At 49.2% G+C, this 26,216-nt stretch overlaps 1 protein-coding gene across 5 annotated transcripts in view; it reads left to right on the top strand.

Annotated features, from left to right (window-relative positions):
* LOC132912565 (uncharacterized) overlaps positions 1–26,216 on the top strand; it is a 228,945-nt gene that overhangs the window by 125,302 nt on the left and 77,427 nt on the right. Inside the window, exon 1 of one of the 5 annotated variants that reach the window (XM_060970073.1) lies at positions 16,087–16,147. The exons of the other annotated variants lie outside the window; for them this stretch is intronic. The gene's annotated coding sequence lies outside the window, so the exon portion shown is untranslated. Of the gene's footprint in view, positions 1–16,086; positions 16,148–26,216 lie in introns of those variants that run through there. 5 annotated transcript variants of the gene reach the window in all.

Raw genomic sequence — 26,216 nt, 5'->3', positions numbered from 1 at the left:
ACAGATCTTGACTTTTTGCCAACGTATGACACAAAATTTGTCGCTAATAATGCGTACGCGATACCTTTTTAAAATTATTCGTTGAACTTTCGACTGTTTTCTTAATAAGCCATTTAGTGGTCACACGATATAAAATGGTCTAAACCCCAAGCATTTTTTTAACGTGCTTGTAAATTATGTATAACGGTAGAAAAGTGTCTCGTATATCAGTGACTGGCATCGCATACTGGTAAAAAATCAGAGTTAGTTAGAGAGTGATAAGGCCAGACTTTTCTTCGTAAGCGCAGGCAGTTAGGTTTTTGCGATCGGTCTGGATGCATAGCGAGTATGGAGAGCAGCGTGCGTGTGCACGGAAAGGGGAAACAGATGTCCTTTCGCACATTAACATGCATGACCGTGCCGGACCGATACCCCACTCGATCAATTGGCATAATTAATTGCTGGCGGCCACGGAGCCCGGGGTCGGCATGAGAACAACGAGCAACGATCGTTCGAGCGGCAATACGATAAGCCGGCGAGGGGATGGGATAATCTGAAATCGAGAAAAAGGTACAGCTTCCACTTATTTCGAATCCAGTGGTGTGACCAAATAATACTGCGCTCTAAAAAAATTGTCGTTACAATTAACGGAGTTGCATCGACGGATAAGCGTTCGGAAGATTTTTCCGCTGTGTTTAAACGACCGCCTCACCCCTCAGCGAAGGGTAGCAGGTTGACTCTAAAAAAAGCTCTACAGCAATTTGTAACCGCGTCAGTCCGGTGGAACGTCCTGACAGCTATGTCGCAGCGCCGTAAAGGCAAGTATCGTTTCGACAGCTGGATACTGGCGTGTTCGTCGAGGGTGAGTCTCGTCTCTCCGCGAGAACATTACTCGCATATGGCGACCGCTTCGCGTCACCTGCCGTTCTACTCCGCGGAAATCACGTGCGGGTCGATCATTTGAATAATTGATCGGCCATTCAGAACGGCCGGAACGCGCGTTCATTGATTTCGCTTAATGTTCCTGTTCAGATTGCGGCAGTCGCTTCCTCGGTGCCTCCTAGAGAATAGCCGCGTCTATGTGCGGGGGTGTATCCCGTGAAACGAGAAATATATTGCCAACGCCGATCCAACGGAATGGAGGGGAGAAAAGGAAAGAAACGGGGTCCTCGTGGAACGAGCTCGTTATTAATACATTATCGCGGCACGGTTGCCCGCTCGTCCGCGTCCGTTCGCTCGTTTTTTATCCCGCTTGGGCGCGTACATATTTCACGGAGCGTGGAGTTAGCTAGACGAAGGTCCGTCCATGGCCAAGACGAAAAATAAAGGAAGCAAAGCGGCGAGTTACGCTCTTATGAAATTTTTAACGAGCCCGCCGCCACCGGCGGAAAGTTGGATTATAGGTAACTAAGCGAAGACAATGATGAATGGGCGAGGAATCGATGAGCGGAATATTAATAGTAATGCGAGTCCGCATTGCGGTCGCGCGAGGAAACTTTCCGCCACGGATCCCGACAAAAGAATCTCGACGAACGCCGTTCTATCTTCCCGCACGCTATTATCGTCCCGCGTTTTTAATCGAACTCATCCTCGAATCGCCACTTCTCTTAATCGATTTGTCGGAGTTTGCCAATTTCGTGATGGCGGTTCTTGAATTTTGACGAAGGCGTGCAAGAGCGGTCGTATGCCGTCTGCTTGGATCGTGGCAAAGTTAGAGTCAACATGACGATACACTGGAACGAACACTCTACGTTTGAGAAACGATGAGACTTATATTTGTGTGTACTTGTTCCAGCGAAGAGGAACGAGCAATTTTCCAAAATTACGAAAAAATATGATTCTGCTAGCAGTGCATTCGGCGTATTATTTGAGACGATAATAAACCACGGCCGGTGGTGCACTCGAAAATTGCCACGAGTGCGACGAATTCGGGCATAAATTATGCTCATCTAGTGCAAATAACGACGGCTAATAAAGAGGAATGGATCGAAAAGTGGGCTAATTGGCCCAGATCCGCGGCAAAGAATCATGACCCAATTTCCTTGGCCAGTCGGGCAAAAAGATACGTGTCCTTCGCGGTCGAATCGCAATCCCGCGGGCAACGACGCTCTATTCCAAGAGATATAATTTCCGAGAAATTACTTGGAACACGTAGAGTGACGCGCGAGCGTGTCAAAAGATCGCGTGGAAAAGCAGGACGAGCTTGAAATGTCTGCGGATGCAGAAATAGCTGGCCATCCAGCGAACGTCTCCGATGGCCAATGCATTATGACGTCTTTCCTTCGCTCGTAGAATATTCAATCGAGCCGGAACGTCATAGACGCCGTATTCGTCACGGCGTATGACGCACCGGATCAATGCAGGGCATAAATGGTCGAGTCGTGGAACAAAGTCGTGGTTCGAGCGATATTCTTCGCGTAAACTTAGACGTGATTTACGTGGGACACGATAAAATCGAGGCTGGGTTCGAACGAACCTTTACCTTTCCACGAAACGAACAGCATCGAACGAATATCAAAGTTCAAGTAGCTAGAAATACGAATCTCTAGAAGTTCGACATGTACGCTTGAGATGAGCGAACTGGAAATACAGATGAAAGATCACGGGAGAAAATCACGCGGTCCTGACGAAGCGAGCAACTTAAACGTCCTTAAACGAGGATCAAAGGGAGCTTCCCTTGATGACAAAGTAGAGGCCAGATATGGTTAACGAGATTTCGAAGGTTTATTTGCGCGGGTCGCCTGGTCCCAAAGTTTTCGGCCATTTCGATGTAACGTAGTGGCATATTTCGAATCGACGAACACGAATCGAGGGAACGTACAAGGGAAACGGGGAAGAACTTATCAAGAAAGAACTAAGAAGTCGCATGATCGCTGAGGGCTTAACGACTCTTGGCTTAGACGAGGGAAAAAGGGCGCGGGGAGAAGGAAAACCCAGAAACTTCGTGTCGTTGGAAGGGACGAACCGTCGGTTCCTCGACGTAACAGTGGGCTGTGTTCTCGTTAACTGCACGCGATTCCTTTTCCTCGAATCGCCTATCTCTCTAAAATCGACGTTCACCGTTTCGCCTCTTTGGTTTCAGTTGGAGCTACCGCCGCTGGAATAATTGCCAGCTATTACCGCGAATCGCCGATAAAGCCGGCTCGGAACCATAGAATCGAAGTTATTGCGGTTATCAGCGTTTTGCGAGGATTAAGGGCGACGACAATGAGAGAATGTCGATGTTACTGGGTTAGCGAGGCGTCGCATTTATTTGCACGTGGCGTTTATTTGCACGCCGCTCCGGGCAAACAGAGCAGCGACGAGAGACGAGACGATACCTTCCGCGCGACACGTTACACTCCGTATTTAGATATCGTTAGAACAAGTTGTCAGAACCAGTTCCTAAGATCCACGTAGGTGGGCCAGGAACGAGCGTAGTGGCTCGAACCAGTGGTCCTAGAACGACGAACGCTTGGCAACACTGACTCAGCAGGTAGATTCGACAAAGTACCTTTTGTCTACGCTCGTGCGTTCGTCGTGTTCCTCGGAATCCTCTTCGGAGCGACTCTATCGCTTCGAGGATCCTCGTCGAACGAGATGCTTTCGAGATATTCGTCCGAATTTTGCCGTGTTCCACTAATCGACCAAAGGAAAGAATGTACGAACGCCTAAACGCTTTCTCGTTAGCAGACGTGGAAGTAACATTCTTAGGTCGAAACATCTTTCTTATTGACACGCGTCAGGAATTCTCGATTGCACGTGGAACAATGCCACTCCGTGTTCCTGCTGCCACGATGACAGGTGGAAAGACACGAAACTAAAGACGTTTGTCTATACGTTTTATCCGGACAATCGCGTGTGTCTTTTTTCCGCGCGATATCAAGAATCCGAGACATTGTCTGGCTCGTCGCACCACGTCGTAGAACGAGGATTAGCCGGTCTTTCTTACGGTTTTATACTTGCCACAGAAACCAACGTTCGTATCCAAGCTTCGGTGCTGCGACGCGGTTTTATTGGCTCGGTGGCGGCGTGTTCCACACGGAAAAACAATCGAGTGCCACGCGCGGAAAACTTGGCTCGTCTTAACTGCCAAGAGCCAGCGCGCTTCCTCGCCGCTTTTACCCAGTCTCCGACTCCTGGCAGACACCTCTTTTGTTCCTCGTTCCCGGAGATTCTTTTTCCGACAGTGCCCGACGCTTCGACAATAGAAATCGCGCCAGGTCGCGACCGCTAGGCCCTTTCTTCGATATAGACGGTCCACGTCGCACTCTTTCAAAATCTGCTCCGGTTTCGTCGCCTACCAGAATCTTTCCCTTTACTTCTCCGTGTTTCTCTGTTTCCGCCGATACAGTCCGGTCAGTGAAACCGAGAGAAACCGTCGTTCTGTGTCGCGGTAATTCTGTTAAACAGAAAATGAACATCGAAGGTTCTTTAACTTTACTCGTCTTTGGATTTCGTTCGCTGGATAAATGATAATAACTTAAGAGAGAAGCGGAACAAAGATTTAAGGAAACTTTGTGGACATAATAGAAGGAGGTTCTAATCAATTATTTCTGACTCCTTCTGACTGATCGGAAGCTGATCGAGCAGCAAGGGAGGATTGATAGTGTGGCAAGTTATTAGGTCAGAACGAAAGTTCTAGCTGATTGGTTTTTGATGTTAACGGAAACGAGCTTGCGTAAATGAGAAGCAATTAATCATCGACATCGGCTTCCTGTTTTCCTGTAATATCGCTTTTTCACCGACTTTTTGACTCCGCTTTGCCGAGAAAAAGTTCACCAACATCGCAAAGTACTTGCACGCAAAGAAACATCGACTTTCGCTCTCCGAGATGCTGAGAATTAGTTGCCATTACTTTTCCATTTATCCTCGCGTCGTTTTCTCGTCGCATGTCGTATCAATTACTTTCGACCATAAAAATGTCTCCGTGCATTGCTTGCGATTTTCTTTACACGTGGCTCGATCAAACTCGTACAAAATCGAACGATAGCGTCCAGATGCAAGCACCTGTGTTTTGAGAATATTCGCGATTCGTGGCGACGAAAGTTGCATGGCTCGCAGTATTATAACAAAAAAGGGATTAATGTTGCACAGAACGCGATTCACCTTCGCCACTCGCGAACAACCCAACGTATATTTAAAGTCTCTGAAAAATGCATCGTGTCTCTCGAGATACCTTTGTGTGGCTATGTGTATGTCGGCAATTCTCGTGTTGCGATATTTACGCAAAATCCGATTACGACTGAAGTTCGCTTGTATATTCTTAGATGTTGCAGGTAGTCGTATTCTCGCCTGCTTTCTATGCGCCAGGTATTAAGAATATTCTTGGTAAACGATCGATCTTCGTAGAAAGTTCTGGACGAAAGGTCGGATGGAATATTAAAGTTTCATTACTGTTGTCGATTCGTTTCCGTTCTTAATCGCTGTTGATTACGGATGCATGAATCGCGATACGTGGAAAGGTTATCTATCACCCGCCGTATTCTCATCGGATCGATTCGATTCTCTTCTAAAATACCAGCCAGCTCGAAATAAAGTCGTATTCATACCGGAAACGTCACGCGAATCGAACGAGTTGTCCGCCAATCTTGCAAGATGACACGTTTCGTTACGGTCGCGAGCAATGCCATTTCGGGAATCCAAGCGAACACGCGATCGATCGACGACCGACAGCGCTATATCCAGGCAAGAGCCCCCGGGACCACCTACGCGCGATGCGGAAGATCGATGTATTCGCGTCTCGTCGCTTATTTATTTCTGACCTGGTCACTGTTTAAAGAAACATTAACGATACTTCGATACGGAAAACCAGGCTGTGATCGATTCTTCCAGTATACGAGGAATGCTCTGTCAGCCGTCGGCTGGCAATTCCATTTTCCGCTACCTCGAAATCGATAAAACGTACGATGGAGCGCGACGAAACGACAGCAAATACCGGGAACAGGTCGGAATTGGTCGTTGAGAGACGAGAGGTCGCGCGTATTTTTGAGAGCGTCGCGTCAGGGCTATCGCTGACGGATATTCGAAATAACGGCGTCGCGGCCAGCCTCCACGGAGTACATTTGGCCGCGACACGGCCGCATCGTGTCGTGTGACGCGTTTTACTCGACGCGTTCTGCGGTCAGGCCGGAGCCTAGCGCGGCCATTGTTCCTGCCCTCGTACGTCGTCAAAGCTTGTCAGCTTAATTATAGGCGGGCCACCGCGGACGAGCCGTTGTTCCAACGCGCGACACGCATGGCTCTCCCGTCATTGCGCGAACGATCTGCGATTGACGTGACGCTCTCGCGATGAACATCGCGTCCGTCAAAATGCTTATTATTATTACGATTACTAGAAGGGCGACGCGCGAATTAATCGGCACTCGGCCGCTCTGCTGGATCCGCGTACGAGCGATCAATTCGCAGCGACGACAGCGTCGATTTCCGTGAGACCAGCGAGATTCACGAGAATGACGCAACCAATCTTCCATGCGCGGCCGTTTATGGTTTCGAACGCTCGTTACAAAACGATGGAACGGGGCGTGACACACTTTGCCAGTTTCCAGGCTTGCGAAAGTTCCTTTCGAAGTCGCGCCAATCCCGACGAGTCAATAGGCTCGAAGAAAAGCGCCTTTCGTCGGCGTGTGTACGGTCAGGCATCGGTGAATCTTATCAAGATCGACCCCGCGCGTACGCGACACTCAAAGGTACCGACTCAGAGGAACCACTTGGCGAAATGGTCGTTGGTCAAACAGAAGTCGACCCAGAAGAAGTCTGAAAAAGGGCCGAGTGAACTGGTTTAACCGGGTCACAGACCGACGTACTCGATTCAGCCGCAGTGCCATCCGACAACTTTCTAATCCGAAGTTTCCAATTCAACCCTACCGTTAATTAACAGATCCTCCTCCAATTCCAAGACAAACGTCGCGTGTGCTTACCGTGAAAGTCGTGGAAACTGTAGGATGGACTGATGGCGCGAGAGTTGGAGCGGAACAAAGCCAGGAACGAGTGGGAACTGCGAGCGATGTACGGTGTGCGCGGTACCCGGTCCTTCCAGACGTTCTATTCAATCGCGAGAACTCGCGGAAATACGCGGTGTGCGCGTGACTCGCGCGTGTTCGCGTGGCGGTGTACACGAGGCGCTGATACTTTGTCGTAGGGGACGGAGCAACGAGGAGGCGCACAAAACGTTGTCTCCAGTTTTAAACGCCTCACGGAGTATATTTAGCCGGCACTGTCACTGGCAAACGACGGTGTGCGCCTGATCCCGCTTTGGGAGACAACTCGCGACGTTGTTGGCTTGTCTCCGAGAACGCGTACGCTCCAGCGGGCTTCTCGCTTTCGTCGACTCCAAATCTTCGTTGTAGTTAATTCGATCGTGCTTGTTTAGACTCGTCCGATGTTTCGTCGTTTCGTCGTTTCACCCGTTTACGATCCGCCAACGCGACAGCAAGGGATCACAAGAGTCGGGAAACAGACGGATGGACAGCGTCGTGTTCCTCGGGACTATTACTTAATAGATCGTTGAGCTGGCAGTCGGAAAGCAGATACGTTTACAAATCGCCCCGTCGCACGGAACAGCGGTAATACATTATTCCCGATTCCCGGCCGACTGTCGTCGATCTCGCGGCACCCACGCAAATAGCTACGCCGCTGGACCAGTCGTTACAACGTTCATTACTAAATTGTACGACACGGTTAGGCGAGCAACGCTCACGCTCGCGTCCACGCGCCCGCCCATCGTCGAACCTTGCCAGTCACCGAAATAGCACGATGAAGGCGAGATAAAGTCAAGCTTCTGCGAGATACACGCGTAGAATGGAAAAACCTATCGCGGAAAGAACGTTCGCTGTCGCGTTTAATAGATTTTAAACTCTGTTTGATCTTGATCTTTGATGTCGAGAAACAAGAATAATTTCGTGGATAATTATTAACTGGGTCGTAAGACGAGGACTATTATTAATAGAAAAATCGTTATTACAATTGCGAAAGCAACAGGAGCGATCGTCCAATATTTCGAATAATTCTAAAAAATTCCATTTCAAAGTTATCGTCACAGTGACAAAAGAATTCGTGTAAAATGTGCTCGCACGGAACAAGTTATTTAAGTCGATCGTCTCGAATATCTAAATTCGTGTAGATGTAGCTAGCCGTGACACGACCGCGACAGCTGGACACTCGTATAACCAGCCGGCTCCTAGTTTCCACGTATCGTCATCGATCTTCGCCGAGATCGCGTCGCGGTGTTCCTCGGTTTGCCTGCGTGTCGGTGTGAGCGGGACGCGATCCTACAGATCGGTGGTGTGTACGTTTGGATCGGTGACTGCGTCGCCATAGCGTCGGTGATTTACGCGTGAAGCGGAGGAAATGAGCACACTCTGATCCACGGCAATTCCGTGTAGCTTTCTGCCTCACGTTCACGCGATAACGTTGTTCTCTCTGATAACGTAGAAGCAACAAGAATCCAGCGTGTGGGATTCCAACTGGAAATCCTTCTTTCCACCGACGCATCGATCCGGCTGGGTTGAAATCTTCGATACTCGGGCAACGGATCAAACAGATCGATAAGAAATTACGTTAAGAGATAGAGAGTTCACTGCGAAATTCGGCGACCGCCTCTTGCTGGTATTCACTTTTGAACGAGTTTGCAACAGCTCCCGAGATTACCCATATATCGTCGTTCCGCGTTGATCTCCGCGTTCATAAATCTACTTTAAGCTCGACGGAGGAACGTGCCCCGCGGTAATTTCGTTCCGGGTACGTCGTCGCGAACTGAGACGTCACGCCGCCGCGCCGACCTGGCAGCCTTTCCACGATGAGCTCGGCTAACAGAGACGTCCCGATACGCTCGTCGGAACCGTGAAAATTGCCCCGTTTACGAGTATGGTTCTCGGTGATCTCCTTTATTTTCTACCTGATGCTCACCGTAAAATCACCCGTCTATGGAGCAACGTATCAACTATATTGTGCGAAAGAATGAAATGAAAGTTACAGCGGAGAACCAGATGAGAATGGAATATTTCTCAGCCAGGGATTAGACGTTCATCTCCTAGCATCTGATCCCGATTCGTTCGAAGAGTACAGCGAGTTGCCACGTTTCGCAGACGAGATCATAGCGCGTCGAGAACGCCGCGTTCCATTCGGCGGAACGACGAGACGTTAAACGAACGTAACATTGACTTATGCGCGCGGTCTTGCTGGAAGACGTGCGTCGCGATTCGTGTGCGCTTCGCCTAGCCTTGACGCGAATAAACGCGCAACTGGTATAGTGGTCGCTTCGTCCGACGAAGAAGCAGCAACAGGAAGAGACACAGAACTGGCGATATTGTCGCGCGATTTGATAGACGAAAGGATCAATGGAAGGATCCGCGGTGTATCCGTTGGCGCGATACAAAGCGCGCAATTGTAAACGTCTCGCGTAAGGTGTAATTTATTTGAAGATTAAGTCGCGAACGTTGAAAGCGCGTAACATCCGCGCTTCCCGCACGAGCTCCATTATCCTCCGCACATCTTTCAATGGAAGTACGGAAGCTTGTAGCAAGGGCCGAGCGCGACTATCACTGGTCCCGCTGACACGACTACAAGCATGGATCCGCGAAGGTGGACTACGGCGTGAAACGGAAGGAACGTTGATTTATGAACGGTAGTCGGTCACAGTGTGTACAAGTCCCGTCTAATCGCTACAATACCCGCTGGCTGTTGCCTCTGTGCGCCATTGGAAGATGACAAACGCCGACCGACAAACACGTCGAACGGAACACAGCCGTATGGAACGACGTCGTCCCCAGCACGGAATCATTAATCCTTCTAATTGCCACTCGGAGGCCACGCCGTGTTTTTCTTCGCGGTTCCGGTCTATCTTTTCCCTCCGCTATCGGTTTCTTTCGTTCGGGTCTCTTTCGACCCGTTCTAACCGCGGATCCGACGAGGACGAATGATGTCGAGGAGGATGGGGGACGAAAACAAACCGTGGCTTCTTTTGACCGATTCGGGTGGAAGGGAGAATTAGGGAGAGCCAGGGATATATACTATATACCCGCAGCTTGGTAACACATTCGGTCGACAGATGTAGGATTGTTTATTTGATTAGCACGGCCATTAATCAGAAAGCCCGGAGCCACCCTGAAGCGGAGGTGCGTCCTATTAACGAGCTATAGAAGCGTCCGCCTTTCTCTTATTGCAACCAGAATACCAGGGGAGAGCGAGTGGAATCTACCCTGACCCTGCCAGACAGATATGAAAATGCTTTTTACGTGAATCGTGCTTCGTTTCGAGCTTCCTCTCGATTACGCTCGCGTGATGTCTACGTTGTCGTTATGGAGGGCAAGACGCCCCTTATGGTATATTTATCGCGTTTCTCTGATAAATTAATACGCGGATGAAGATTGGATTGGATAGGAGAGTAGATAACTGTTAACAATAAGTGACGCTCTATAAGTGGAGCAAGTCTCGATTAAAAATCGATATGGTCGATAAAGTTTAATCAACCGTCCCTCGTGTTTTTATTCGACTCGCATCCGTAAACGTTGGAAATGGAGACGCACGAGGTTTCCAAACGAACGACGTTTCCAGATGTCAGGAAGCAATCGCGTTCCATTAAGTTTGAAGCGCGCGGGCAAACATTCGATCGGCTTTAATCCAGTTCGACGCATAAATTTAGCCGTTTCGGGGACGGCGGAAGCGAGTCGTTTTCTTCCGAAACTACGGCGCTCGTTTGCGAACAGAGACGGCGCGCACGGCTCGTTAAACGACAGCCCCTATATTTACACGACCTGATTCTCGACCAGCCACCACAAGATTCGACCGCAACGAATCCGAATCCGCCGGTTCGTCGGCGCGACGGGACGCTGCGGTTCGCGCGGAATTTTTTTCCGTCGGTGGTCGCGCCATCCAGACGAGAAATCGAAAATTCTACTGTACGGTTTCGTGCTACCGTGAAAATCACCAGTGTTCCTCGTTCCGCGGCTCGGCGCGGCCACCAAAACTCGATTCGACATGTCCGAAACTGCATCAGTGTTCGCTCGAGCCTGAAATTCAACGTTGTCTCTCGTTGCTTTAGCTATTGCTACGTCCCGCCCTATGAAGTATGAATACATACTTGATAAAGATACGTCTTTTAACGTTTGAAAAGCCCGGTGTCTCTCTTACGGTTGCTTCGATGGAATAAAGCGGTTAAAAAGAGCGGCAGGAAACGCGACTAAGAACCTCGCGGTCGACAATTCGAACGAGTTTAAACGGAATCCACGAGACACGGAACACGAGGGATGGAAAAAGGTGGAAAACGCGGCAAGGGCCGGCGAAGACTGCGAGCAGACACAAAGAACGGCGTAGCACGGTGGTTAATGAGTCGTCCAGTCGCTCTCCTTAGCTTTCTGTTCGCGTGGACACCGAACGAAAGCCCCGGGCTGCTCTTTGCGTCCCTTAAGACCAGAAACCTACCCCCTTGCTGGTATGAGAAGCAACGGAATCGTGAACGAGGAAAGCAAGGAAAAAGACAGAGAGGCCGGTTCTGTGTCTGAGGCTTATATATCTGCCGGAACTAATTGTCCCATAATTCACTCTGTCCGGCAGTAACGTTGCTCTCTGCTTATCCGCCGCTGCTTCTTTCCTTTCTTCTCCAACTCCTTCTTCTTCTTCGCCTCCTCCTTCTTCTTTTTTCGTCGCTACTGCTGTTGCCTCCTCTTTCTTCCTTGTCCTTTCTTTCGATTCCAGCATCCCCCGTGTACGCAGCAGACATTTGGCTTCTGCCTCGTTGTCTTCCCTCGCGCACCGCGGCTGCACAGACACGACCGTCTCTGTTTCCTGCTCGGTGTCTAGACCGATTATTCTTCTCGCGGATCCACGCTCGAGTCGCCCGATTTTATACTCGTCGAATTCGATACTCGATGACTTTTAATCTGTGTGAATATCAATCCATACATACGTGCTTTCAAGGCGTCGATTTGCGAGCGAATACGGTGTCAGAAACTTGAAGTGGAACAGGATGTTTAAAAAACTTTGTTTCGAAATTGATTTTTCGAAGTCGTCAGCCACCGGTCCACAGGCGCGTCGGATTTTCCGTAAATTCGCCATTCGCTTCGGAAACGCTATCACGAGCCGTTACTTCCGTGAAGCTGGCCAGACGACCGACGCTAATGCACTTTTGCGGCTAACTGTGGCGCACAAGGCTCTTCCTTACCCAGAATGCCACTTCCTCTTCCTCCGAGCCACCCTCGGACAATCTAAGGAGAAGCGTGTCTGCTGTTCTCGCGGCGCGCCAACAGACTCGACTTTTCTCTCCGACGACCCACACGATCGATCGGCTTACTCTACCGATTGACCAGTTTGTTTGCTTTCGTTAATTCGTCGAGCCACGTACGGCGAGTAAAGCCTCGCTGAAAATGCAGAGCACGTTGACCGCGCGTGGCTTCTCATGACGAAAGCGCCACTTGACCGGTTCACGGATTAAATCGTTTCGCCGTTAACATCGGCTACTCGATTGCTGAAACGTTCTAACTTCTTCAACTAGCGTATTTGATAAAAGTAATTTCACTATCGCTGTAAAAGGTAGCAACGGTGAAAAAATACAGCCTTGAGTCGTTAAAAAAGCCAAAGTGGTCTCTACCTCTTGGAAACTTAATTTTCTGAAACACTTCACCGCTAGGCAAACACGTCATTCCAAACAATACGATGGAATAACTGACGAAGCGCGTTCACGAACGCTGTTGCTGGAAAGTGTGCCCAGTTCTACGTTCCGAGAGGTGCTCTTTCCTCACGGAAGGGGATTAAACTGGTGTCTCTGTTCCACCTGGGTCTCTTGCAGCCTGTCCTTGAAGACCAAGTCCGTGACTCCGTCGAGTTTCCGCGAAGTTCAAGCGACGACCTTCCCCGATGGACGAGTTGTCCAGAAGTAGACGCGGCGGACAGATACTCATCGTTCATCCACGGCGTATGAATAACGTAGAAGTTTGCTCAGTGTGGAGGGAAGGCGGACGGGGATCGAGGAAAGGACGGAACTGAACGCGGGCCACGTAACTTTCATACATAAGTAAGCGAGACAGGACTATGAGGCCAGCGATCTCCGGCGGAGTTTTAGTTTGCGCTGCAGTATTTTCTACGGGAAAGTGGCAGACGCCCCTGTTCTTCGCCAGCGGTCTTAGCTCGACGCCGTCATCCATGAAAATATCAAACACCGAGAGACGGAAATGCTCTGACACGGCCGTTCTTCCTTCTTCATCTTAATAACATTTTTCTACCAATCATAACCGCCATCTTTAATGGAACGCTTCACTGTGATTGCACAGGCGATTCTCTCCTTTTTTTTTTTTTTTTGGTTTTGCCAGAAATATCCCAGAAACGAACGCCGCAGCTCTTTTCTATCCTGTCTAGAACAGGCTACACGATGCTGTTCCTCCGTGACTGTTGCACGCGACAGAAAACATCGGCCTAATATCGTACGAGCGCAGCCGTGTTCGCGTCGACGTATGTACATCGCGGTCTACCTGTCCACAGGTGACGCACGTATATTCACCGTGACGCGCGTACGTCTTCCTTCCGCGGAAAGAAGATCCTAGCGGCTCTCGGCAGTCAGCTTCTAAGGAGGACAATGGGATTAGCGTTCGTTCGCACTGTACCTCTCGTGTTCGTCCTTCGAGAAAGTCAAGAACGTCCGCTTCCAAGAGCTCGTATCCCAAGGTCTCTCGGTGTGTTTCTTTGAGAAACGTCTCCTACCTCATCTTCTTCCAGGATCTTCTTCCGAATGAATTTTTCATAACAAAGAATCACGTGCATCTTAATAACTTCTGTCGCTTTGTGTTAAGATCTTTTATTACGAAAGTTAAAAGAGTTGAAAGACAAACTATCCTCGTCGATTAATCATCCCTCCCGCCGCCCCCAGACGATCTACGTATCGTTACGGTTTCGGCTCCATTTATTTCACAAACTTTCCAGACGAAATCTTACACCGGGCCATAGAGCGCGATTAATCCGAGCGCTCGTGTCACAAGTTCGTAGTCCACGTACGTAGCAGACACGCATACGCACGCTCCGACAATACGCGTTGGTCCGTCGGGTTATTACAACGACGTAACGCCGATATCTCCGCGGAATTTCAAACAACCCTAGGGCTCGATGCACGCTAGGTGCGAGCTCCATGTTCGCGTACGTACGTCGGCCGAGGCAAGAGGTTTCCTTTGAAAACAGAAGGAACAATCTCTAGTACCTAGTAATTCGTTATCACGCAATCTCGGATCTGTGGAAGCTGCGAATTCGTTGTCGTGGTTTCTCCAGTGGATGATACGTTGTAGCTGAAGATAGTAGAAAGAAGATTCTGTGTTTACGAACGGGAAATCTGCTCCGCGCGGCAAATAACAACGAGGAAGTTAGAGAAAAAGAGGAGGTGGAATGAAACTCGTTGACCCTTTATCGCGATAAGAGTCAGAAAAAGATGATTAGACGGGAAATTGGAAGTTGGTAGACGATGGAAAGCGCGAAGTTTCTTGAGTTCGAAAGATGGAAAAGTCGCTGGTGTTATTTATAGCGAAATTTAGTCGCGGATTCTAGCTGCAGCTGCATACTCCGGCAACGCAAGAATAATATCTTGATTTATTCCGACGACGCGATGGGTCTGCGGCGCGAGCAAACCGAAGAAAAACGAAGGACCAGATGCCGGTTCGGAAAATCCTCGACTTTCCGCTGCTTTTGTCGCAATAAACTTTTTCTCCAATCGACCGGCAACGGTGGAAGGATCGAGCGAACCGTAATTTTTGCCACAAATCTGTCTCGAAGTTGTCTGAAAATATGAATGCAGTAGAAGAGTTTCAAGCGAAAATTGAAACATGTTTGTTCGATTAGGAGTATCCTCGATAAAATAGAAGAAAACGAAGTGACAAAAGATTCAGCGTGCTCCACGAACTTTTATTCGAACCAGAAGCATCGACGTAAAACTCTCCTTATTCCTGACAGGGTACTTACTCAAAGCCCTCGAAGAATAGGAAGAAAGTCTGGAAATGGGATAGCCAAGGTGATAGGCGTTATTTCTCGATGTCGCAGATTAGACTGACAAAGTCGTCGAGATGCGAATAACTTCGTCTCTCTCATTCTCTCTTTGCTCGATAAGAAGCTTCCTTTGGTCTATCGAACGACCGCGCGATTTTATGCACGCGTTCTCCAGCCACTTGAAATTCCAAAGGAAACGAGTGAAAATTACGAAAGAATAACTCGATTAATTGCTCGTCTCCTGTTATGTCCGAACAAACTTCTCCGCGATTGTTATTGCCGCGGAACGTCTATCTCCGTGTCGACTACAACGAGGTCGGAGAGGAAAGAAAATCTCGGAGACAAAGCTCAATGGAAAGAACAGGCTCTTCCGCGTGCATCTTTAAATTTCCCTTCGCGTCCCGTCGACTACGAAAGAACCTCTCATTTGCAAATACCGACTCTTCCGCCGATACAACGTCTTTCTGTTACGTCTCCTCGAGATCGTTTGTTTTTTCTTTCTTGCTCCTAGGCAGTGCAATGTCTCTCCTTTGACGAGTAGCAGACGCGTCCTCGACACTGTACCAGGCAACGGTTTCCTCGATTTCGACTCGATGAACGGTAAACGGAATTTTCCTCTTCTGAAGAAAAATTTCTGGCTCGTGTGGCGAAAACGCCATCAAAATGCGAAACCGCTGTATCCGATTATTATCGTTCCAAGAGATACGAGTCGAGACCAGTTGCGACACGGTAGCTATCGTGCTAGCTGTATCGGTGCGCCTCGAAGAAGACTAAGTTGCCCGACTGGCCGGAGTCGGGGTCACTGACTGAAAGATAGACGTGGCCCGGAGCCACGCGACAACCATATACCCCGGTTCGTGTTTACCGTGTGTCCAAGTCTCGCACGCTCCTGTCGAGCGTGGCTAGCAAACCGCCCGCAGACTACGCTGAATTAACTAACGTTGCCTCTGATATTCCTGCCTGCGGAACTCTCGAGTACATACTCGCTGCTGTCGTCGTGATCGAACGATGATTTCCTCATGGTCGAGTCCCTTACACATGCATTTTCCTGTGAATATCGTTACGATAACGCTCCACATCGTCTCGAGTGTTTGCAGATCTTCGCGAAACATTAATAAGCTTCGTGTTAATCCATGACGATCGCTACGATAAATAACGCAACGATGTTCTTTTATGTTTCAGGTAAGCGAGAGCGGAGATCTGACAAGTTCCGCTGGCAAGTACGTGTCGAGTAAGTAACTGTCGAAGACGCGACAAGCGAAAAGGCGCGAGAGCGTATTAAATTCGCGTGGGAGGACCAAACGGGTATCATGCAACAGACACCGGTTATTAATGGACCGCGTAACTGGTAGAACGCGATCGGCTGTACGACGATCTATCGTACGATAGAAGGGAGAAACGAAGCGTGTAATTATTCCGGCCAGCGATTCGTAGCGAGATCGCTAGCTCTCTAATGCTTTAATAAAGACGCGGCGTGACGTTCCCCTTGTCTCTGCCACGAGGAAATGTCTTATTTTAGGAAACGATGCCATGTGGTAAACCGGTCGGCCCCCGGGATATCCCACTTATTCTCCTTCTGCATGAAGACATTAACACGCGAAACCGGTGATTACCAGACTAGACAGCCGGTGCTGAAACAGAAAGAACCAATCGGGGGATCGTGCAAACGCGACACCGATACTCGTCACATTCCCGCTGATAATACCATTCGTTGCATTGCGTGGCCTACGATCGACTAGGGTGTGCCTATGATCGGAACTCACGCAACACGAGTATTTATTAAAGCTACCCTTAACCTCCACCCCCTTCTGCTCGCGTCGTTTCCTCGAAAAGCGAACAATTTCGATACCATGCTGTGGAAACCGTGACTCGGTTGAATCGTGTCTCCGAGCAAACTCTATGTGTTCGTCTCTTTTCATCTTCTTCGTGTTGCGCCGTATATAGTTGGGTTAGCGGACGGTTCGCGTGCGTACGAGTACGAGCACGGTATCGAGAGTAATTAAGCGATTATCTCATCCGGTGTAGACGCATCGCGCCGTAGCATCGCGTTCCAATTGCGGACAAAGACCAATAAAGGCTACGTTTTTGTTCCGGCCGTTCCTCCCGGTGCCGACCTACGCGATGCTTACTAGCCACGTTCGTCCGACTCTCTTTCTCTTTTTCTCTCTTACGCCTTCGCGTTTCACTTCGCCCTTATCTCCTCTCTCTTTCTGCGGTTCGGTTTATCCTTTCTATTTTCTACCCTGCACGACTGCTTTCAAACTAGACCTCTCTGCGGATTCTAATTCCTTTTTTACGCGGCTCCCTCCATGCAGACGAAGATAACGCCATGACCACGCTGCTGGCTGTAACGAATTACAACGCCGGAAAGAAATATTATTTCTGCCGCGGAAACGTCCATGCCGGAATTCCAATTACCGGCCAGCGTTATTATTGTATTTTACTAGGCTCGCACGCGTTCCCCGGACCAAACTGAACCACGAAAATTCTCGAATTTTTCCTTCGACGACCGAAACGCCGCCGCTTCGTGCGTAAACATTCCCGATAGAATTAATATTCTGCGAAAAGTTTGTTTTCGAGGGCAATTTGCGAAAGCAGCCCTGCTTCGCGTACCCTTTCCTGGCAATTTTTGGCAAGATTCCCACACCCTCGTTGAAAAGTACATTAATTTCGGAATGTGTCTTTTTCTTTTTTCGTTGTCTGAAAAAACAAAAATTCGCGGGAAACATTATCGTTGCACGAGCGTGCGTATTATTTCGATATTTACGCACGTAAAAAATGTTACACAGCTTGTCCGTAAACAGGGAGCAACGCAGCAACGTTGCGTTCCTATGTTTATCGCATTCTACACACTGCAACTTTTGGCGAGGATGAAGGACGAGAGAGGATAACCCTCTTCGGGCGATTCTCGAAAATATGACACGGGACGCATAAATTTTCGCTAACCACCGTGCTCGAAACACAATTTCTCGTGGTTTATCGTTGCGGAAGAGCGACGCAAGAATACATCCACTCCTATAGCTATCTAACTCTGTGCTATGTACATATACAAAGTCGGACGAGATAGGATCGGAATTTTTTCCGAAAAACAATGTGAAACGCGTTTTCACCGTGATTGTGGGTTAACCGGTCGCGTGCAAGTCCGTGCTCGAGATCGCTCGCAGCCATATCGTGTCGTTTAAGCGAGAGATACGTCTTCTAGCGCGCGATACCTCGGACAACGTAGGCTCTCGAGAAGCCCATTAAAATTTTTCTGACCGGACGCCGATGACGAGGCGTCCGTAGGACAAAGAAAAATCAGCATCGAAGACGAGGTGAAGCGTGGAACAACAGGCGCTCTACTCTCGCCTCCTTTATCTCCGACATCTCGCTTCCGAGAGACTTTCTCCGCCTATTCGCGGCCTGGTGCTACCGATCCGTTGCTTTCGATCCGAGATACACTCCGACAAATTACAGCTTGCCCCGAGCTGCAGGCTTGGAACAGTCAACGTCGAACCTGATAATGTCATTATCGCGTTACGGCAATTCACCGATTTTTACCTCGTCACGGAAACGATCGGTCATGGTCTCGGCTAGACGATGAACCTGGAAACTAGAATTTTCTCATTTCTCGGTGGTATCCCCTTCTGGACACGCCTACTTCTGGGATAACGTGTTACTTCTAACTGTTACCTTCTTTCAACATCGACCACTTTTCCTTTTGAGAAATTGGCTCTAAACACAAGGTTGCGTCGATTATCCCGTGGCAGACACGCTTGAAATCGCATAAACGCGCTCCACAGGATGTACAATATGATATATAATTTTATTCGCATCACTTGCAAATTAACAGTTCTTTATTTCCGAAAAATTATGTTGATTTGGACGCGTCTAGAGAACACAACAGCTAGCCACAATTTTAGTAACAGCAAGTGATCATATTTTTCGTGTAGGCGCGCACCTGCCCAAACTAACCGAGAAAGCGGAAAGCGTCCGATCTGTCGGAAAGAATAAACGCGGGACCGAAGGTAGGAAACACGAAACGCGCGGAACTTGCAGGAAGCGGGAAATCTCATCGATTAAATCTGTTCGTTATTAATCGAGCGTGCTGTGACTGGCTCGCTCGCTGGTCAATGTTCGGTCCGTTCGGAGCGTCCTTCCTGAAAGGAATCGGCGTATCCGTGTGAACTTCCTTCCGATCGTGTGCAGCAGCTCGTCAACGATAGAACGAGATCCGAGTAACGAGAGGTCGAACGCGTCCGCTGGTCGACGGCAGACAAGGAGAGAGCTGGCGAGGACAGCAGGTCGAAGAGAAAAGTCAGGCAACCGGGAAGAAACGACGACAGAGACGGTAGGACGAAGAGAGAAAGAGAAGCGAGACCTAGTACGCCCGCCATATGTCACGGGGTCCTTACGTAGGTATCCTGCACGGTATCTTATCTTCCGCTTATGGCCGCGAGAGTAATCCGAGCGGAAGACAAACGCGCACGAAATAAAATCCAGACCGGTTCGGACCAACGAAACGAGACTTCCTTACCTTCTGTTACCTCTTGGCCGGACGAGAAAAGGGAAACGTTGCCGTCCGTTTCGAAACTACCGCTTCCTAGTCGGAATTACGAGTCCCCGGCGCTCTGTCGACCCGATGACACTCGGATGCTCGAAAGTCGTCCAGGAATTCGTCGGAAAGAAATCGCGGAACACGATCTTTCTGGAGTGAAAATACGTGCGGTCCTCTATCGATAAAGTTCACGTGTCATATGTTCGACCTGAACGCTGTTTCCTAACTTGTCTCCAAGTTTCAACCTTACTCTTCACATTCACATTCTATTCTTTGATTTTCACTTCTTAGTTTACCGAATCGTTCACCATCTATTGCGAAGTTTAGAATTTCTACTAATTAAATCGTCGTGTATCGCATACTAGATAGTAGATAGATATCGCACGACACGATCTAACCTGAATATCAAGCATTCTGTAAGCCGTGCAACGTGTGAACGACTGAGTATCTTTCTCCCGAACTCTAGCTCCCAGCAACATCATTCTCCAGCATAGTCCTCGACGATACAAATTATCGTGCTCCGTACAATTCTCACACGAACCACGAATTACGAACGAAAACGAGATCGAGCCGGGATAAACGAAACTTCTTGGAAGCGTCGCGTCGACCCAGGACCGGTTGAACCAATTCGTACAATCTCGGCCGCCAAATCTGAACCCGTGATAACCATACGCATCGTGTGGAATACGAAAACACGAAGAAACCTCTTCCCTAACTTCCGTTATGGGTTACGACACTTTTGAAAGAGCGAGACGCGTCTTTCCCTGGCCGGCTAACGAGAACAGGATGTTATCGGTGCATCTCATTAGCAGGAGCAGGCAGAGAAGAGTTGGTCTGGTTGTTGTTCGAAATTTGTGCAGCCGACACCTGTTCCTGTCAAGGAAGCCGGAGCTACGAACTTTCCACGCGTCGCTCGTTTCGCCTCCGCTCTCTCGGTTTCAAACCGCAGCCTGTCGAGGACAGTCGAGTAATTAGCGGGCCGAACAACTCGAGGAACACCGGGTCTTTAACGCGTGGCCGATCGATTACTACTCCGTGACTGTCACTTTCTCGGTGACCCGCTGAAAAATTGCCAGGTCTCCCGGTGACGCTTCGGCAAACTACCCAAACATAGACAGAGCTACACAGAGCGAACAAACGTCCACTGAAATACACTACCAAGTCCATTGCAAGTCGTTGGATCTTTTTCTCGTTTCCCCCTCAATGATATTGGTTAAGGTTCGTATTTCGTCGCGGAACAATATCGCAAAAAGAAACTGTCCGCGCCTTTGTACTCTTTCTCAAAGAAATCCTCGTTGGACGAATTATGCGTGAAACAGTCAGGCGTTGATATTGTACGAGGATGGCGATTGTTAAGTGGCTAGCTACGGAAGAGAGCGAAGGACAGTATCACGGTGGAGTGTCCTCGATGGAAGATTCTTTGGGAATCAACGAGTCGCACGTGCACGCGCGGCCAGTCCACCTCGGTCGCCAATGACCAGGAAGAAAATTACAAATATCTGACCAGCAGGAACTCGGGAACGTGCTTCTCGCCCGAGCCGTGGCATTATCGTCGTCGGTGTGTATATACTCGGTCGGTCGCCGTGGTTCGCACGTTTTGCCCAGAGACAACGGAGAAGCACACAGGGGCTTCGTATATTCGTACTCGCACGTGCACCTTGGACGACGACGACGATGATTCCTTTTATTATATTTTTCCTCTCCCTGCGCTGTCCCAATCTTCCTCGCGCGTTTCACCTATCGTGGATCGACATGATATTAGGTATGATTTAATTAAACGAACCATTTCATCCTCGGGAAAATTAGTAAGTTCCAGCGATGGTGTTTCTTTCAACGTTGCGACCTCGTTGTTTGTCCGATTATACAAACGGCGAAATTTCCATTGGTCGAATGTTCTTCTCTTGTTCAGTGAGAGTTGTTTCGAGTGTTCGCGCCAGGCATTTGTCTCGTTCGTTTTGAGATTAAATGCTCAACGAAATCGTTGGATTCCGTGGCGTCCTTCGAAGAAAGAAACAGATGCCATCGAGGGAAATTTATAATTACTCGGCAAACACGGCCAACGATAGGACGCGACATTATTTTAAACGCGAATAAAGCCACTGTGTCGCTCGGGTGTTTCAACTGGTTCGGGTAATGAGTAGGATGAGTAGGAGCTTCCGACCTGGAAATGACGGACCTATTGTTGGCGGATTGTTCGAGAAAGCGTGCGCCAGATAACGGAGAAAAAGAGGGAAAGTTTCGTTGGGTGTCGTGGCTGTGTATCGATATGGTTCGCATGGAAAATCGAAAAACGGCGCGCAATCCGATCAAATCGAGTCTGTGCGTCGTTGTTCGAACGGTCGATCGATTCGGTCGAAAACGAAATTCGGTGTATCCGAACTCGTGATTTCGGTGGACGTTCTAAAAGAGAGGCGAATCGCCACGGTCCTCGTTCACTCGCCAACCATCCGGGTTATTCCAGGGATAATAACGGTCATAAAAAATAATAGGGTTCGAGGTGAATCCTCCAACAGTCCGGATGATATTTAGAGGATCTAATGATACCGAATTTATGGGCCAGGTGTGCCGCAATCCAACGCGATTTCAGCGCGAAACACCGTGCAGAGGTACGGTCAAAAAAATAAAGTTAACGTTTGATCGCGTTTGTTTCATCTTCCATTATATAAATCACAAGCGAGTCGCGTCGTCGTAATTCAGTCCCTTTCCCTCCATGGAGTCTTACAGACGTGACAAAAACGAAATTGTTCGCGATGGATAAGCGGTCTGTCGGTCTTACAGCGCGTGTCCTCACGTACCCGACCGGCCAATTCTTTTCGTCAGGAACGTCGAGAAGGTTGATCCAAAACCCTCGAAGAAGAGAGTTCAGAATATTAATGGCGTGGCCCGTGAAGGGTGTAGCGCACGTACCGGACGAGTTATCGCCGAAAGAAAGCGGTTGTACGTGGCGCTGGAAAGGTAGACCTGCTAGAAACACGAATCTTCCGAGACAGGTAGACCGGATCTCGCTCGGTTCCTTATTCTTTCGCAGGGACACGGCGTCGGCTCGTCCGTCTCTGTGTACAAACTTACTCTTTGCAGCGTATTTGTTTCTACTTTGCATCCGTCGATGAACGAATACCTCGAAAATCCCTCGGTACTTGGGAGAAGTCGAGAAAGTTGTATTTATTGCGGAATAGACTGGCCTCCGGTAATCCTTTCATAAATAACGAAGTATTTACGTAAGGTTTCCGGGAAGGTGAATGGACCGGCGAGTTTCAGATTATGGCCAGCCACGGTCTTCCACGACAATGGCTGCTCGTGTTTTCCGTTTCCTGGCCCGTTCGGCGTCCGCCTTTCCTCCGGACCCTCGTCCTGGCACGAGCTTCTCCTTCGCGCGTTCGCTTATAAGGTATACGCGGTGGCTGTGGATGTGCGCGAACGCGACCAAAGAGGGAACCTTTTACGGGCTTTACCGTGGCATAAAGCGTTCGAATAGACCGGCTTGACTCGAGAGTTTCTTCCGTTTGCACGGTCGCGCCAAGCTCCGTGTGCATGCGATTTTATCTACGCACACTCGTTTGTCGAGATTCAGACGAGACTGGAATTCGACGATTCGATTCGCAGGACGAATTCGTTGCCGGAATGTATGAAAACTGGGAATCCGATGGAAGATGGACTATTGTACCAGCTGACTCAGAACGAGTGTGATCGAAATCAAAGCAACAGGAAAAAATATAGGAAAATACGTAGTTTTACGAGCGAAACAATAACAAGCTGTTTTCCTTTCGCGTTTTTTCGTATTCCAAAGTACATTATATAGCGAGTTACATTGCGTAACTACGATATCCCATTTTTTCCAACAACTTTCCATTATCCGAGAATATCATATTCGCGCGATTCGTTTTATCACGCAGGAAACCACGCTATCGGGCGCATAATAATGTTCGATCGGGAGAGTATTACGTTCGCATGAGATCGGGCTACATTCTGCCCGACGCAAACTCAATATTTACCGTCCGGTTCAGCCTGGTGACTTTGGTCGGCGCAGCGTCAAGCAGCACTCGAGGACTCTTTAATTAAGTTGGATCGCCGGGATGGACAATCAACATCGAGGTTCCCGCGGTTCTCCCGTTGCTATTATGAAATTTGCCGCGAACCCCGGGAAACTAGGTTGGCGGAACCGACAGCAACAACAGCAAGAAAGAGAGAGAGAGAGGCAAATCCCATGTTGGCCGGAGCGGAATCGTGTAACAGTGTGTACGCGCGTGCGTTTCGGCTTCGGCCTTGGGAACCAGTCCACGGTTTTGTCACGCCAGCTACTTCGTCTGTCCACCGTTTCTCTTTGGTCAGGTGCGCGTCTGTCCTCTCCTTTTGTTCTTCCGTTTGCTCACTTTTCTTTCTTTTCTTCGCTACACATCCTCGCTGATAGCTAGCTACCTTCCACGCAGCCACTCGAAAGATAACTTCTTCTGCAGTTCGAGAAATCCGCTTGTTGTCAATACTGGCACGAATTCTGGAAATGATTGACAGCAGGCAAACGAGCGAACGAACGGAAGCGTAATTCGGCCAACGGTTCGAATATCACGCCGACGATAATTATGCGCGGCAAGAGCTGGCTGCAGGCTCATAAGCGGCATGTATCGACGAAATTGACCGGGATTATTCGCATATCCCGGCATTTCCAGGCCGCGTCCAGATACGAGGATATTCGATCGAACGTGTCCGCGTTCGAGCTTTCGTCGATGATAATTGTCTGGCGTTTCGCTCAGCTCCGCATTGCTCGTTACGACGATTCATTATCGAAGGAACATGGCCGCAGGAACATGGTCATTCGACAAGAACCAGAGAAACGGTTCGTTCTCGAGGAAGAATTAAACGAAATAGAGTCGCTGCTTTTCCGGATAGAAGGATAGACGAGCGATGGATTAAACGATCGTTTAGCAAGCTGACGCGAGGTTCGGATGAAGGAAGCCGCCAGGGTGGCGGAAAGATGCCCGAAAAGCTAAGATCCGATACGAGCCACGAAAGGTGACGGCCAGGCGGGAAGGTGCCAGGACCTCAAGCTGAGAGCATAATGAGCGGCCGGCGAGTAATGAAGACCGCTCAATCTCCTCTCGGAGCCGCGTGCTGTCTCTTCAAAGAACATACTCCCGTTCCCTTAACTCCGATCTCGACCGCTAATCCGTTTAATCTCCGGATAATTAATGACCGTAACGCTTTAATAATTCTTGGCCTCCTGCGGCAAACGTGGTAAGCTACACCGTTTACGTCGAGTCCCGCGAATGCAATCGAGCAAGTAACGTGCTACGAACTTCTTCGAATACGAATTAACGTTCGAACGAAACTTGTCATAGTGGTCGACATTAATTTGCATTTTCTCGCAACTAAGTACGGAATAGTTAGCTTTCGATGTTTCCTCTACATCTGTTCTTTGGCTAAAGAAGCTCGAGTTTTGGATGCAGGTGTTTTCAACGTTTCCTCCGGACACGACGCAAAGGGGACATCGAAGCAGGCCCCTGTCATCGTCCCAGGAAGCCGTTTACCGCTCACAGTTTACACAGGATTTTCGAACGAGACGGCTTTATCCATGTACAAGACGCGTTTACACCGACGCCGCTGTATGGGGACGTGTTTGTAGACGAGGGCCCTGCCTAAATGCACTCCGAAATGTTTGCGCAGACTCTGTTGTGGTCTTTTACGATGAATTTCTGTATATGCAAATACGACAGCCCGCGTGGTAGCCGAATAAACGAGAAGCCCTGCGAGCCTCCTGGAACGAGAGCGTTATTTCCATTCGACCTGGACGACGCGAAGCCGTTTATTACGAGCCGAATCCGGCACTCTTGTTCGCGTTACGAATCGCTGATTCTTGATCGCTTTCGACGGATAACGAGGATTCGCCGTAGCATTTTAAAGCTAATGCAACTCTTCCTTAGCTATCAAAATGCAGATCGAGAAAACGACGAACAGACGTGTACATGTAAATGAACGATATCTCGATACGTGGAAAGGACCTTTTAAACAATTCTAAGAGAAATTTCCAAAGAGAGGAGGAAAAATGCGCCGGTGAACGCAAAGGAACAAGGAGCGTACTGTTAAAACAAAGTACACGTACGCGTAGACTGAAGGAGGTGCGCGTCTTTAACGAGTCGACGTATTTCGACAATACATATCTGAGGGAGTTAGAGCGAAGCGAATATAGGCATCGGAGCGGATCGAACGAGCCGGCATACCTGACCACCAATTATCTCCGCGTCTCACCCAACTGTTCGCCTCGCTGCCTGTTGTTTTTCGGACGTTTTAACGGACCTCCACGGTCAAACACCGGTCTACGAAGATAATTCAGATATCATCCCTTCGATATATCTGGCAATCCCGGTGAACGAGGATCGACCCGTCGACGGTCGAACGAGGGGATGCCTTAGGGGCTCGCGTGCCAACTGACGTCTCCCAAAGCGGACCAGATTATAAACTGTGGATCGTGGACCAATCCCGAGTGCGAGTAAGTCCACTGCATCAGTAGCCTGGCTGGAAAAACAAAGAGGGAGGAGCATGGTGCGAGACCGAGTGTGAGATAAACAGGTTTTCCGTACGAAACTGGGAATTCCGAGACGAATTCGGGACGACTGGAGAAAGAGGGCGAGCGAGATAAACGCGCGAGAGAGGCAGAAAGCCTCTTTTTCTTACCAGGAGCCTCCGGTCCCAAACCCCGGAGCTACGGCCGAGGGATTAAAGCGTTAAGAGAGCACGGCGATCCCAGTGACGGCGAGGCGCGAAGCCTCGC

This window comes from Bombus pascuorum, chromosome 12 (assembly GCF_905332965.1).
Source record: "Bombus pascuorum chromosome 12, iyBomPasc1.1, whole genome shotgun sequence".
In the NCBI taxonomy this organism is placed as follows: domain Eukaryota; kingdom Metazoa; phylum Arthropoda; class Insecta; order Hymenoptera; family Apidae; genus Bombus; species Bombus pascuorum.
The sequence above is the reverse complement of the archived record's forward strand: the minus strand, read 5'-3'. Positions and strand labels throughout refer to the sequence as shown.